General features: G+C 53.3%; 3 non-coding genes across 3 annotated transcripts; all 3 read left to right on the forward strand.

The window, feature by feature from the left end:
• The first annotated feature begins 1,434 nt into the window (after positions 1 to 1,434).
• Positions 1,435 to 1,507, forward strand: trnat-agu (transfer RNA threonine (anticodon AGU)). The gene has a single exon. It is a non-coding gene; the product is annotated as a tRNA-Thr (tRNA).
• Positions 1,508 to 4,492: 2,985 nt separating this feature from the next.
• On the forward strand, positions 4,493 to 4,565 carry trnat-ugu (transfer RNA threonine (anticodon UGU)). The gene has a single exon. It is a non-coding gene; the product is annotated as a tRNA-Thr (tRNA).
• Positions 4,566 to 10,411: 5,846 nt separating this feature from the next.
• On the forward strand, positions 10,412 to 10,484 carry trnat-cgu (transfer RNA threonine (anticodon CGU)). The gene has a single exon. It is a non-coding gene; the product is annotated as a tRNA-Thr (tRNA).
• The last annotated feature ends 5,153 nt before the right edge of the window (positions 10,485 to 15,637 follow it).

Consider the following 15,637-nt stretch of genomic DNA (forward strand, 5'->3'; position numbering starts at 1 on the left):
CTCCTTCCCACCTCTCCCTTTCTCCTCTCTCTCCCCTTCCTTTCTCTCTGCCCTGCCTCCTTCCTCTCTCCCCTTCCCCACTCTCTCTCTCACTCCTTCCCTCTCTCTCCCCTTCCCACTCTCTCCCCTTCCGCTCTCTCCCTTTCCCCTCTCGCTCCCCTTCCTTTCTCTCTGCCCTGCCTCCTTCCTCTCTCCCCTTCCCCACTCTCTCTCTCACCCCTTCCCTCTCTCTCCCCTTCCCCTCTCTCCCCTTCCATCCCTTATTCCCCCCTTCCCCACTCTCTCTCTCAAATTCCCCCTCTTTCTCATTCCTTCCCGCTTTCTCTCTCCTCTTCCCCTCTCTCTCCCCTTCCCCTCTCTCCCCTTCCATCCCTTATTCTCCCCTTCCCCACTCTCTCTCTCAACTTCCCCCTCTTTCTCATTCCTTCCCGCTCTCTCTCTCTCCTTCCACTCTCTCTTTTCCCTTTCCCTCTCTTTCCTGCTCCTTCCCCTGTCGGACCCAGCACAGGTGGCTCCATAGCTCAGGGGTTAGAGCACTGGTCTTGTAAACCAGAGATCCTGAGTTCAAATCTCACTGGCCTACTCAAAATTAGTTCAGCATTTAAATTCACCATCAATTAACAAGGGGTTTAAATTATAAATATTAAACAGCTCTGAGACCGACCCTTGAAGAACAGGCTTCTCTCTCCCCTTCCAAACCTCTCTCTTCCTTCCCCATCACATTCCGTTCTGCATCTTTTTACCCTCTCTCCCGCTATCTCTCTTTCCCTGTCTCTCACTCCTTCCCCTCTCTCCCCTCACTCTCTATCCTTTCACCTATCTCGCCCCTTCTGCTCTCTCCTTGCTGATCTTTCTCCTCTTCCCCCTCTCTCTCAGCTTCCCCCCTCTCTCCCTCTCCTTCCCCCCTCGCTCCCCATTCTGCTCTCTCTCCCCTTCCCCTCTCGCTCACTCCTTCCTCTCTCCCTTTTCATTTTCTCCCCTCCTCGCTCTATCTTCCCTCTCCTTCTCCCTCCCCTCACCTGTCTCCACTCCCCTCCTTCCTGACTTTCTCTCCTTCCCTCGCTCTCGCTCTCCCCTTTCCCATCAGACTCTCCCCCTCCCCATCTCAACAATTCTCCCCTTCTCCCTCTCTCTCCTTCCTCCGCTCTGCACAGAAAGAGAGAGACAGTGAGAGAGAGAGAGAGAGAGAGATCGAGAGACTGAGAGACAGAGAGAAAGAGAGAGAGACTGAGAGATTGAGGCAGAGTGTGACTGAGTTGCCTTGGGATGTTTTACTACGTGAAAGACCCGATATATCGATGTTGAGAGGCGAATATTGAAGAGACGGAGGCAGGAGTCTGGGGGATGAGACACAATCTGAGCGTTTCACTGACCCCTCCTCATTCTTCAAACACACAGCACTAACTGGGGAATGACCCACAGCCCAGGGCAGGTGGTTCCATAGCTCAGGGGTTAGAGCACTGGTCTAGTAAACCAGGGGTCGTGGGTTCAAATCTCACTGGAGCCTTCCTAAAATTAGTTCAGTATTTAAATTCACCGTCAATTAACGAGGGCTTTAATTATGAATATTAAACAGCTCCGAGACCGACCCTGGAATAAAAGATTCTCTGTTTGCGTCCTTTTCCCTCTCTCCCTGCTTTCCCCATCACTACACATTCTGCCTCTTTTTACTCGATCCCACTCTCTCGCTTTCCCCATTTCTCTTTATCACTCATTCCCCACTCTCTCCCCTTCCTCTCTCTCTCTCCCCTTCCTCTCTCTCTCTCTCCCCTTCCCCACTCTCTCCCCTTCCCCTCTCTCTCCCCTTCCCCACTCTCTCCCCCTTCCCCACTCTCTCCACTTCCCCACTCTCTCCCCTTCCCCTCTCTCTCCCCCCCCTTCCCCACTCTCTCCCCTTCCCCACTCTCTCCCTTTCCCCACTCTCTCCCTTTCCCCACTCTCTCCCTTTCCCCACTCTCTCCCCTTCCCCACTCTCTCCACTTCCCCACTCTCTCTCTCCCCTTCCTCTCTCTCTCTCTCCCCTTCTCTCTCTCTCTCTCCCCTTCCTCTCTCTCTCTCTCCCCTTCCCCACTCTCTCCCCTTCCCCTCTCTCTCCCCTTCCCCTCTCTCTCCCCTTCCCCTCTCTCTCCCCTTCCCCACTCTCTCCCCCTTCCCCACTCTCTCCCTTTCCCCACTCTCTCCCTTTCCCCACTCTCTCCCCTTCCTCTCTCTCTCTCTCCCCTTCCTCTCTCTCTCTCTCCCCTTCCTCTCTCTCTCTCTCCCCTTCCTCTCTCTCTCTCTCCCCTTCCCCTCTCTCTCCCCTTCCCCTCTCTCTCCCCTTCCCCACTCTCTCCCCCCCTTCCCCACTCTCTCCACTTCCCCACTCTCTCCCTTTCCCCACTCTCTCCCCTTCCCCACTCTCTCCCCTTCCCCACTCTCTCCCTTTCCCCACTCTCTCCCCTTCCCCACTCTCTCCCCTTCCCCACTCTCTCCCCTTCCCCTCTCTCTCCCCTTCCCCACTCTCTCCCCTTCCCCTCTCTCTCCCCTTCCCCACTCTCTCCCCTTCCCCACTCTCTCCCCTTCCCCTCTCTCTCCCCCACTTCCCCACTCTCCCCCACTTCCCCACTCTCCCCCACTTCCCCACTCTCCCCCACTTCCCCACTCTCTCCCCTTCCCCACTCTCTCCCCCTTCCCCACTCTCTCCCCTGCCCTCCCATCCTCTTCCCCTCCCACTCTCTCCCACTCCTTGCCCTTTCTCTCTCCTTCCACACTCTCTCTCTCTCTCCATCCCCTCCCTCTCTTTCCCCACCTCCCTCTCTTCCTCGCCGTCTCACTCCTTCCCTCTCTTTTCCCTTCTCCTCCCTCTCTCTTCCCTTTCCCCCGTCTCTCACTCCTTCCACTCTCTCTCTCCCCTTCCCCTCTCTTTCCTGCTCCTTCCCCTGTTTTTCACAGGACAGGTGGCTCCATAGCTCAGGGGTTAGAGCACTGGTCCAGTAAACCAGGGGTCATGGGTTCAAATCTCCAGGGGTCTGCTCAGTGTTTAAATTTAACGTCAATTAACAACAATTTTAATTATCAATATTAAACAGCTCCGGGACTGAGCCTGATCAACAGGCTCATATCTGTTACACTTTCTCTCCACCTCAAATCTCATTCTGCATCTTTATCCTCTCACTCTCCATAATTTCCTGTTTCGCTCCTCCCCTTCCCCATCTCTCTCTCACTTCTTCCGACATTCTAACCGATGCGGTCTAAAACGCGGCTGCCCCCGTGTCCGAACTCGCACCGAGTCCCGCTCGCCCATCACCCCGTGTCCTAACTCGCACCGAGTCCCGCTCACCCATCACCCCGTGTCCTAACTCGCACCGAGTCCCGCTCGCCCATCACCCCGTGTCCTAACTCGCACCCAGTCCCGCTCACCTATCACGCCCCGTGGTCCTAACTCGCACCGAGTCCCGCTCACCTATCACGCCCCGTGGTCCTAACTCGCACCGAGTCCCGCTCACCTATCACGCCCCGTGGTCCTAACTCGCACCGAGTCCGGCTCACCCATCACCCCGTGTCCAAACTCGCACCGAGTCCCGCTCACCCATCACCCCGTGTCCTAACTCGCACCCAGTCCCGCTCACCTATCACCCCCTGTGCTCACTGACCCATGCCTCGTAAACCGGGGTTGTGGGTTCAAATCTCACTGGGGCCTCCTCAAGATCAGCTTATTTATTAAATTCACCGTCAATTAACAATGGCTTTAATTATAAACATTAACCAGGTCTGAGTCCAACCCTGGAACAACAGGCTCTCCTCTCCTCTTCCAGTGACCTCAGTCTTTATTAAGACACTCCAGAGTGAGGAACAGGCCTTAGGGGCTGGCATATATACAAGGATGCTGGGATCCCTTGGGACTTCAGGGGATGCGCTCCCTGGTGGTGGAAGATGGGAGTACATGCTTTACAGATACACAACAGAACCATCTATTCTTCTCTCTCCCCTTCCCTCTCTTAGTCCTTCCGCTCTCTCTCCCCCCCTTAACTCTCTTTGTCCCCGTTCTTTCCCCCTCCCCCTCTCTCTCTCCTCTTCCCCTCCCACGTTACCATTCCCCTCGCTCACTCCCCTTCCCCTCTCTCTCTCTCCCCTTTCCTCTCGACTGTCATTCTCCCCCCAATCCTTCCCCTCTCTCTCCTTCCTCATCTATCTTGCCTCTCACTCCCCCCCGCCTCTCTCCCTTTCCCCCTCTGCTTTTTCACTCTCCCTTTCACTCTCCCTCTCCCCTTCCACTCTCTTCCCTCCCCTCCCTCCCTCCACTCTCTCTCTTCACCATTCTTTTCAGATTCTCCCCTTCACCCTCTCTCTCTCCCCTTCCTTTCTCTCTCTCCTGCCTCCTCCCTCTCTCATCTTCCCATCTCTCCCCTCCCCCTCTCATTCTCTCCCATTCCTCTCTCTCTCACTCTTTCCACTCTCTCTTTTCCCTTCCCCTCTCTTTCCTGTTCCTTCCCCTGTAACTTTTCAAACAGGAGGCTCCATAGCTCAGGGGTTAGAGCACTGGTCTTGTAAACCAGCGGTCATGAGTTCAAATCTCACTGGGGCCTCCTCGAAGTTAACTCAATATTTAAATTCAGCCTCAATTAACAAGGGTATTAAACAGCTTTGAGACTGACCCTGGAGCAACAATCTCCTTTTGTCTCCAGTAATATCGCTCTCCCTTCCCGTTCTGCATCTTTTTCCCGCTATCGAGCTTTCCCCATCCCTCACAGACTCCCCTCTCTCCCCCATCCTTTCACTCTCTCTCTCCGTCCCCTCTCTTTCCCCTCGCCCCTCTTTCTCTCACCCCTTCCCCACTCTCTTTCCCCTTCACGTCTCTTTCCCAGTCCTCCACACTCGCATTCCCCTTCCCGCCTCTCTCCAACCCTTCCCTTTTCTCACTCTCCACTTCCCCTCTCTCCACTTCTCTCTCACTTTCATTCACCACGCACTCCTTCCCTCTCTCTCCTTCCTCCTCTATCTTCCCTCTCTCTCCCCTCCCCCTCATACCCCTACCCACTCTCTCCACCCTCTCTCCCCCTTCCCCCTCTGCCTTTTCACTCTCCCCTCCCCTCTCTCTCCTCCCCTGCCTCCTCTGTCTCTCGCTTTTCCCTTTCTTTTCAGATTCTCCCCTTCTCCCTCACTTTCCCGTTCCCATCTCTCCTCTCCCCCTCTCTCTCCTCTCCCCCTCTTTCTCTCCCCTTCCCTTCTCTCTCTTCCTCCATGTCTCCCCTTCCCCCTCTCTCTCAGTCCTTCCCCTCTCTCTCATTCCTTCCACTCTCTCTCCACTTCCCCTCTCTCTCTCACTCCTTCCCCCTCCCTCTCCCTTCCCCTCCATCTCATTCCTTCCACTATTTCTCTCAATCCTGACCCCTCTTTTTCCCTTTCCCCCCTCTTTCCCCTGCCACACTGCTCCCTTGCCCCCCTCTCTCTCCCCTTCCCTCTCTCTTCCTCCCTGTCTCCCTTCCCTCTCTGTCCCCTTCCCTCTCTCAATCCTCCCCACTCTTCCCCTCCCCCTCTCACTCCTTCCACTCTCTCCCTCCCTTCCTCACTCTCTCTTGCCTCTCTCCCTCCCTTCCACACTCTCACTCTCTCTCTCTCTCTCTCTCTCTCACCTTCCACTCTCTCTCCCTTTCTGCTCCCTCTCTTTCCTCTTCCCTTCCTCTCTCTCCTTCCACACTCTCTCTCCCCTTTCCCCTCTCACTCCTTTCCCTCCCTCTCTTTCCCCTTCCCCCTCTCTCTCACTCCTTCCCCTCTCTGTCTCCTCTTCCCCCTCTCTCTCACTCCTTCCCTCTCTCTCTCACTCCTTCCCTCTCTGTCTCCCCTTCCCCCTCTCTCTCCCTCCTGCCACTCTCTCTTTTCCCTTCCCCTCTCTTTCCTGCTCCTTCCCCTGTCTTTCCCAGAGCAGGTGGCTCCATAGCTCAGGGGTTAGAGCACTGGTATTGTAAAGCAGGGGTCGTGGGTTTAAATCTAACTGGGGCCTCCTCAAGATCAGCTTATTTATTAAATTCACCGTCAATTAACAAGGGCTTTAATTATAAATATTAACCAGCTCTGAGACCGACCCTGGAACAACAGGCTCCCCTCTCCTCCCCTTGTCTCCCTCACACTCTCTCTTCCCCTTCCAAATCTTTCTCTGCCCTCCCCATCACTGTTATGTTCAGAATAAATCCACGGGACCGTATCGTAAGCTGAAACTATTGTGACCTTGGTCTCTTTATTGAGACCCCAGAGTGGGGAAGCAGCATGGTGGATCACCTTATGTACCTGCTTGTCCCAGGGTGCACAAGTGACCCTTAGGCCTCCCACAGGTGTGCCCCCTAGTGGCAAGTCTGACATATTGGTGAGGTTTAGGTGCATACATAACATCACTCCCCCCCCCCGCCCCCTCCAAAGGCTTATGTACCAGTTATGTGCAAGTTGAGGCGATATGATGCCCTGTGTCCCCGGGTCGATCACCTGATTTGAATTCCTGGCCTGGGTGAGTTGGTCGGAACGTTGCTGCCCGGCCGAGTGCCTGGTGTGATGGGACAGACGTGGCCAGGTCCTTTCACAATGGTGGCCTGCTTATCGATAGTTTGCAGTCTGGTCTGGTCCAAACGCTTTCTGCGTTTGCTCAGCACACGGTTTCACAACCAAACACTCCATTTTCATCACACACACACACACACTCCATTCCCCTCTTTGTCTCACACAGTGCTCTCGGCCCCATCTGGGGGCCCTGAATATTGTCCACGTCACTTATTCTGATGTGGTGTGGAGGGGGGCCGTACGATCCTGGTGCATTCTCTGCTGATAGCAGACGGAAGGCTCGGTCCTGAGCGACTCTGTCCGGTGACTGCGTAGCAACCCGGGACAGCCGGGGTCTGTAGGGAGTCTACCGCGACACGTGTGGTGCTCGGCTTGGTGATCTGGGCTGCCCGCTGCGGACTATTGTCGCTGACCCTAAGGCCTGGAGAGCCCAGGATGGGCCGATACGGCCCTGAGACTTTCAGTGGTAGCGGGAGGCCGTGTGGTCCCCCGTGGATCCTGGGCCGTAGTACGGAGGTTCCCGCACCACCGACTGTGTGTAGCCTCCCTGCCTTTCTTTGTAACACGTTGCAGGGTTTGTCCCACACGGGGGGGGCGCAATCTGATGGGATGAGCATTACGTCTTTGCGACGGATAAGCTGCAACACTCCCGTCTGGCGGTTCGCCGTGAGCAGGCGGTAATGTGATAACACATCACTTCCTACAAGTACTTTGTCAGATACATATACGACCAGTTGGTGTTTACCCGCTACTTTGGCTTGTTTTAACGTACCCCCGACCCCATATGATAGTACACCATTGGCCGTGAAAGAACGCTCACATGGGTTCCACAGTGCAAACAACTTATTGGAACGTAGTGGGTTCCTGGCCTTCTCAGCGGCCCCCCCCTTTACCTTTGCCCCAAACCCAGTGGCCTTCCTCGCTGGCCAACACATGCCTCTGTTCCGTTGCGGCCACATCCCGTGGTCTGGACGTTTCTCTCGACCCGTGGTCTGGACGCTTCTCTCGACTGCCGCCATCTTCCTCCCCAGGGATTCCCGCCTCTGGCGTCGGGAAGACACATTCGGATGGTTTCGGCCGGAGCCCCGCTCCGCTTGGTCGACCTGGAGCCTCTTCCGTCGCCGCCAAGAGGTCGTCGGCTTCGGGTGCTGGGTACCCTCCGTCTGTAACCGCTGCTCGGTTGATCTTCACCTCCTGGTGGTCGCGACGAGCGGCCTGTGCCTCGGGGGTCTGCAAATGGATCTGCACTTCGACGCCTGGTTCAGCTGAAGGTGGGGGGCTTGCTCAGCCTTTGAGCAAGGGGAGAGGTTGTTCGCCAGAGAAGGTACGCAGAGGTCTTCCCAGTTCCATCGAATCTTCCCCATCCACCTTCTACCAAGCAGCATTGGCCCATCACCTGAAACAATCCACAGAGGTAAATCGCGCACCGCTCCCTCATGGGATACCCTTATGCCCGCACTACCAATAACTGGTCTCAGTTCCTTGGTGCAGGTGCCCAGCTTTGCCTGAATCAGTATTTAAATTAACCGTCAATTAACAAGGGATTTAATTATAAATATTAAACAGCTCTGAGATTGACCCTGGAACTACAGGCTCCTGTCACACCTTTCCCTGTCTCTCTGCTTTCCAGATCACGACCCGTTCTACATTTTCTTTTTACTCCTCTCTCACTTTCCCGTGATCTCACTTTCTCCATCTCTCTCTCCTCTTCCGCTCTCTCTCTCTCCCCTTCCCCTCTCTCTCCTTCCGCTCCCTCCCCTCACTCCTCTCTCTCACTCTTTTGCCTTTCTTTTCAGATTCTCCCCTGCTCCCTCCCTCTCCCCTTCCTTTCTCTCTCCCTGCCTCCTCCCTCTCTTTCTCCTTCCCCTCTCTCTCCCTCCTTCCACTCGCTCTTTTCCCTGTCCCTCTCTTTCCTGCTCCTTCCCGTATCTTTTCCAGAGCAGTTTGCTCCATAGCTCAGGGGTTAAAGAACTGGTTTTGTAAACCAGCGGTTGTGAGTTCAAATCCCACTGTTGCTTAATTTTAGTATTTAGATACCTGTCTCTCATTCCTCCCACTCTCTTCCCCCTTGAAAAGATGCAAAATTCAGAAGAACCCCCTCACAGTGTTTGGGCTCATTCGAAAGGAAATTTAATTTGGGACTATCGACTGGAAAGTTTGGAACCCTGAAGTGCTTATGGAAGAAACGACGAACTTGAATAGAATTTTGGAATTTTTAAAGACAAATTCAAGGCTGTGGGCGGGCCTAAAGAACGAACAGGAGACAACTTGATTATTGAGGCTGTCTGGGTGTTGGGACTAACATAACTTGTCTGGAGAAATGGGTATTCGAGAATCCTTCTCCACGAGAGATATTAACATTACAATAAATAACCCAGAGATAGCCAACCATCAACCTGAATCTGGAAAACCATTTCAGCATATGCATCACAAAGAGGCCCAATCCAGCCTGTATGCGAAAAACTAAGCACAAATGGACAGTGCGATTACCAAACTAATATTTCCATCAGGAAGCAGTTTATCGCACATCAACCCACCCAAAACATTAACTTTTAACGAGCCCGCCAAAATATTACAAAGACTCAAGCCTGCCAAATACAAACAAAGAATCCTGGACTGATTTGGCGCGAAGATTAGAACCACTCAAACCGTATAACTGGCCCCTGTTTTAACAGAGGGTATGACATACTTTGCCACACAACCGAGACCACGCTTGTGTCATCAAGAAGGGAGAGAAATCAACGCGACCGTTGTAAACTTACTTCTCCAGCCTCGAAGTCCTGAAGTCCTGAAGGAAGAACATCACCATCGCGGCAACAACTGACCACAGCCAACGTGGTATCAATGAAAAACCACCGCAATCGACCAAACTACAAATAAACTCCAACTGGAAGAAACCGAAGAATCGAAAGTTTCCAGTCTACAGTCTAAGCCCTGACTACCAACAGGTGAAAACATTACCTAAAGAGACTTTGAACCTATTTCTAACAAAGAAAACCGGGTACTTACCCCATAGATCCAAAACGTGCTTTACCGCATCAGTGGACTCAACCCAACTGAAGATTGTGCAGCTAGAAGTCTTCTCCAACGTTCGGGGTACGGCAAGCAGAACCTACACAATTCAAGGAACCCTGAAACCGCGAACTACCGCTAAGTGACCAGAAAGGATTGGTAAGCATAGTCCCTGCCTGCCCTGGAGTCTCATCTAGCTAGGATTAGGTATGGGGAGGTGGGAGGTTTAATTATACTGTACACCCCCTTTGAATGTGTAATGTATTGTTCTTTATCAGAGTGATTATAAGTTTTGACATTGTATTTTCTTGTCTTTAATAAAATCAAAGTTCTTTTGCACCAAAGCAGTGACCTTTGCACTTTGTCACACCCCCCCAAATAAATCCAGAGTCTCGAATCGAAGGGAGTGGGGGCGATTCGAACCGCTCAAGTAGGTCAGAGGTGAACCTGACCCCCGGGACCACCACCACACTCTTACACTCCCGTCTCTCTCTTTTCCCTTTCCTTTCAGGTTCTCCCCCTCTCTGTTCTCCCCCTCTCTCTCTCACTCCTTCCTCCTCTCTCCCCTTAACATCTCTCTCCCCTTCTTCCCTCTCTCTCCCCTGCCCCTCTCTCTTCCTCCCTGTCTCCCCATCCCCTTCCCCTCCTACTCGCTCCTCTCCCTCTCTCTCTCCCACTCCTTCCCCTCTCTCTCCCCCCTTCCACACTCCCCCTCTCTCCATTCCCTCCCTCTTTTGCCCCACCTCCCTCTCTTCCCCACTCTCTCCCCTTCCCCTCTCTCTCGCCTTCCGCCTCTCTCTCACTCCTTCCACTCTCTCTTTTCCCTTCCCCTCTCTTTCCTGTTCCTTTCCCTGTGTTTCCCCAAACAGGTGGCTCCATAGCTCAGGGGTTAGAGCACTGGTCTCGTAAATCAGGGAATGTGAGTTCAAATCTCACTCGGGCTAGCTCAAAATTCGTCTCAGTATTTAAATTCAACGTCAATTAACAAGTGCTTTAATTATAAATATTAAACAGCTCTGAGACTGACCCTGGAACTGCAGGTTCTCATCTCTCTCTCTCCCCTTGCCCACTCTCTCCCCTTCCCGCTCTCTTTCTCTCCCCTCCCCCCTCTCACTCACTCTTTTCCCTTCCCCTCTCTTTCCTGCTCCTTCCCGTGTCTTTCCCAAAGCAGGTGGCTCCAGAGCTCAGGGGTTAGAGAACTGGTCCAATAAACCAGGGGTCATGAGTTTAAAACTCCCAGGGGCCTCCTCAAAATTCACTGTCTATTCGGAAAAGTTTCAATCATAAATATTAACAAGAGTTTTAATGATAAATATTAAACAGCTCCAGGACCGACCATCCAACAACAGGCTTTTGTCTCTGTTACACTTTCTATCCATCCAAATCTCTCTCTGCCTTCCCCATTCGACATCTTTTTACCCCGCTCTCCCTTTCCCGCTATTTCGCTCTCCCTGTCTCTCACTCATTCCCCCCTCGCCACACCCTCTCTCCCCTCACTCTCTATCCTTTCCCGTCTCTCTCTCTCTCCCCTTCCCTCTCTCACTCCTTCCCCTCAATCTCTCCATCCCCTCCCCGCCCCTCCATCCCCTTTCCCCTGTTTCTCACTTCTTCCTACATTCTACCCGACGTAAACTAGAGGTGATCTAAAACTCGGCTGCCCCCATATCCTAACTCGCACTGAGTCCCACTCACCCATCACCCCCTGTGCTCACTGCCCCGTGTCCTAACTCGCACTGAGTCCCACTCACCCATCACCCCCTGTGTTCGCTGCCCCCTGTCCTAACTCGCACCGAGTCCCACTCACCCATCACCCCCTGTGCTCACTGCCCCGTGTCCTAACTCGCACCGAGTCCCACTCACCCATCACCCCCTGTGTTCGCTGCCCCCTGTCCAACTCACACCGAGTCCCACTCACCCATCACCCCCTGTGCTCGCTGCCCCCTGTCCTAACTCGCACCGAGTCCCGCTCACCATCACCCTCTGTGCTCACTGCCCCCGTGTCCTAACTCGCACCGAGTCCCACTCACCCATCACCCCCTGTGCTCGCTGCCCTGTGTCCTAACTCGCACCGAGTCCCGCTCACCCATCACCCCCTGTGCTCACTGCCCCGTGTCCTAACTCGCACCGAGTTCCACTCATCCATCACCCCCTGTGCCCCGTGTCCTAACTCACACCCAGTCCCACTCACCCATCACCCCCTGTGCTCACTGCCCCGTGTCCTAACTCACACCGAGTTCCACTCACCCATCACCCCCTGTGCTCGCTGCCCTGTGTCCGAACTCACACCGAGTCCCGCTCACCCATCACCCTCTGTGCTCACTGACCCCGTGTCCTAACTCACACCCAGTCGCACTCACCCATCACCCCCTGTGCTCACTGCCCCGTGTCCTAACTCACACCCAGTCCCACTCACCCATCACCCCCTGTGCTCACTGACCCGTGTCCTAACTCACACCCAGTCCCGCTCACCCATCACCCCCTGTGCTCACTGCCCCGTGTCCTAACTCACACCCAGTCCCACTCACCCATCACCCCCTGTGCTCGCCGACCAACATTGGCTCTCGGTTAAGCAACGCCTCGATTTCAAAATTCTCATCCTTGTTTACAAATCCCTCCTGGGCCCTCGCCCCTCCCTATCTCTGTAATCTCCTCCAGCCCCTACATCCCTCCCTATCTCTGTAACTTCCTCCAGCCCCTACACCCCTCCCTATCTCTGTAACTTCCTCCAGCCCCTACACCCCTCCGTATCTCTGTAACTTCCTCCAGCCCCTACACCCCTCCCTATCTCTGTAACCTCCTCCTGCCTCTACACCCCTCCCTATCTCTGTAACCTCCTCCAGCCCCTACACCCCTCCCTATCTCTGTAACCTCCTCCAGCCCCTACACCCCTCCCTATCTCTGTAACCTCCTCCAGCCCCTACACCCCTCCCTATCTCTGTAACCTCCTCCAGCCCCTACACCCCTCCCTATCTCTGTAACCTCCTCCTGCCTCTACACCCCTCCCTATCTCTGTAACCTCCTCCAGCCCCTACACCCCTCCCTATCTCTGTAACCTCCTCCAGCCCCTCGCCCCTCCCTATCTCTGTAACCTCCTCCAGCCCCTACACCCCTCCCTATCTCTGTAACCCCCTCCAGCCCCTCGCCCCTCCCTATCTCTGTAACCTCCTCCAGCCCCACAACCCCCCGAGATGTCTGCACTCCTCTAATTCTGCCCTCCTGACCATCCCTGATTATAATCGCTCCACCATCGGTGGCTGTGCCTTTTGTTGCCTGGGCCCCAAGCTCTGGAACTCCCTCCCTAAACCTCTCCGCCTCTCTACCTCTCTTTCCCCTCTCTCCCCTTCCCCTCTCTCTCACTCCTTCCCCCTCTCTCTCATTTCTTCCCCCTCTCTCCACTTCCACTTCCTCTCTCCCCTTCCCCCTCTCACTCCCCTTCCCCCCTGTCACTCCCCTTCCCCCCTGTCACTCCCCTTCCCCCCTGTCACTCCCCTTTCCCCCCTCTCTCGCCCCTTCCTCACTCTCCCCCGTTCCCCTCTCTCTCCCCTTTGCCTCTCTCTCCCCTTCCCTCTCTCTCCCCTTCCCCTCTCTCTCCCCTTCCCCTCTCTCTCCCCTTCCCCTCTCTCTCCTCTTCCCCACTCCCTCTCTCTCCCCTTCCCCTCTCTCTCCCCTTCCCCTCTCTCTCCCCTTCCCCTCTCTCCCATTCCCCACTCTCTCCCATTCCCCACTCTCTCCCCTCCCTCTCTCTCCCCTTACCCCTCTCTCTCTCTCCTTCCCCACTCTCTCTCTCCCCTTCCCCTCCCTCTCTCTCCCCTTCTCCCTCTCTCTCACTCCTTCTACTCTCTCTTTTCCCTTCCCCTCTCTTTCCTGCTCCTTCCCGTGTTTTTCCAAAAGCAGGTGGCTCCATAGCTCAGGGGGTTAGAGAGCTGGTCTTGTAAACCAGGGGTCGTGAGTTCAAATCTCACTAGAACGTAATCAAAATTAGCTCAGTATTTAAATTCACTGTCAATTAACAAATGCTGTAATTAGAGAAATATAGAAAATAGTAGGCCATTTGGCCCTTCTAACCTGCACCACCATTCAATGAGTTCATGGCTGAACATGCAACTTCAGTATCCCATTCCTGCTTTCTCACCATACCCCTTGATGCCCCGAGTCATAAGAATTCATCTATTTCCTTTTTGAATATATTCAGTGAACTTGCCTCAACAACTTTCTGTGGTAGAGAATTCCACAGGTTCACCACTCTCTGGGTGAAGAAGTTTCTCCTCATCTCGGTCCTAAATGGCTTACCCCTTATCCTTAGACTGTGTCCCCTGGTTCTGGACTTCCCCAACATCAGGAACATTCTTTCTGCATCTAACCTGTCTAACCCGTCAGAATTTTAAACGTTTCGATGAGGTCGCCTCTCATTCTTCTGAACTCCAGTGAATACAAGCCCAGTTGATCCAGTCTTTCTTGATAGGTCGGTCCCGCCATCCCGGGAATCAGTCTGGTGAACCTTCGCTGCACTCCCTCAATAGCAAGAATGTCCTTCCTCAGGTTAGGAGACCAAAACTGTACACAATACTCCAGGTGTGGCCTCACCAAGGCCCTGTACAACTGTAGCAACACCTCCCTGCCCCTGTACTCAAATCCCCTCGCTATGAAGGCCAACATGCCATTTGCTTTCTTAACCGCCTGCTGTACCTGCATGCCAACCTTCAATGACTAATGTACCGTGACACCCAGGTCTCTTTGCACCTCCCCTTTTCCTAATCTGTCACCATTCAAATAATAGTTTGTTTCTCTGTTTTTACCACCAAAGTGGATAACCTCACATTTATCCACATTATACTTCATCTGCCATGCATTTGCCCACTCACCTAACCTATCCAAGTCGCTCTGCAGCCTCATAGCATCCTCCTCGCAGCTCACACTGCCACCCAACTTAGTGTCATCCGCAAATTTGGAGATACTACATTTAATCCCCTCATCTAAATCATTAATGTACAATGTAAACAGTGGGACCCCAGCACAGAACCTTGCGGTACCCCACTAGTCACTGCCTGCCATTCTGAAAAGTACCCATTTACTCCTACTCTTTGCTTCCTGCTTGACAACCAGTTCTCAATCCACGTCAGCACACTACCCCCAATCCCATGTGCTTTAACTTTGCACATTAATCTCTTGTGTGGGACCTTGTCGAAAGCCTTCTGAAAGTCCAAATATACCACATCAACTGGTTCTCTCTTGTCCACTCTACTGGAAACATCCTCAAAAAATTCCAGAAGATTTGTCAAGCATGATTTCCCTTTCACAAATCCATGCTGACTTGGACCTATCGTATCACCTCTTTCCAAATGCACTGCTATGACATCCTTAATAATTGATTCCATCATTTTACCCACTACCGATGTCAGGCTGACCGGACTATAATTCCCTGTTTTCTCTCTCCCTCCTTTTTTAAAAAGTGGGGTTACATTGGCTATCCTCCACTCCATAGGAACTGATCCAGAGTCAATGGAATGTTGGAAAATGACTGTCAATGCATCCACTATTTCCAAGGCCACCTCCTGAAGTACTCTGGGATGCAGTCCATCAGGCTCTGGGGATTTATCGGCCTTCAATCCCATCAGTTTCCCCAACACAATTTCCCGACTAATAAGGATTTCCCTCAGTTCCTCCTCCTTACTAGACCCTCCGACCCCTTTTATATCCGGAAGGTTGTTTGTGTCCTCCTCAGTGAATACCGAACCAAAGTACTTGTTCAATTGGTCCGCCATTTCTTTGTTCCCCGTTATGACTTCCCCTGATTCTGACTGCAGGGGACCTACGTTTGTCTTTACTAACCTTTTTCTCTTTACATATCTATAGAAACTTTTGCAATCCGTCTTAATGTTCCCTGCAAGCTTCTTCTCGTATTCCATTTTCCCTGCCCTAATCAAACCCTTTGTCCTCCTCTGCTGAGTTCTAAATTTCTCCCAGTCCCCGGGTTCGCTGCTATTTCTGGCCAATTTGTATGCCACTTCCTTGGCTTTAATACTATCCCTGATTTCCCTTGATAGCCACGGTTGAGCCACCTTCCCTTTTTTATTATTACGCCAGACAGGAATGTACA

Source organism: Pristiophorus japonicus, unplaced genomic scaffold (genome assembly GCF_044704955.1).
Source record: "Pristiophorus japonicus isolate sPriJap1 unplaced genomic scaffold, sPriJap1.hap1 HAP1_SCAFFOLD_1501, whole genome shotgun sequence".
Classification (NCBI taxonomy): Eukaryota; Metazoa; Chordata; class Chondrichthyes; family Pristiophoridae; genus Pristiophorus; species Pristiophorus japonicus.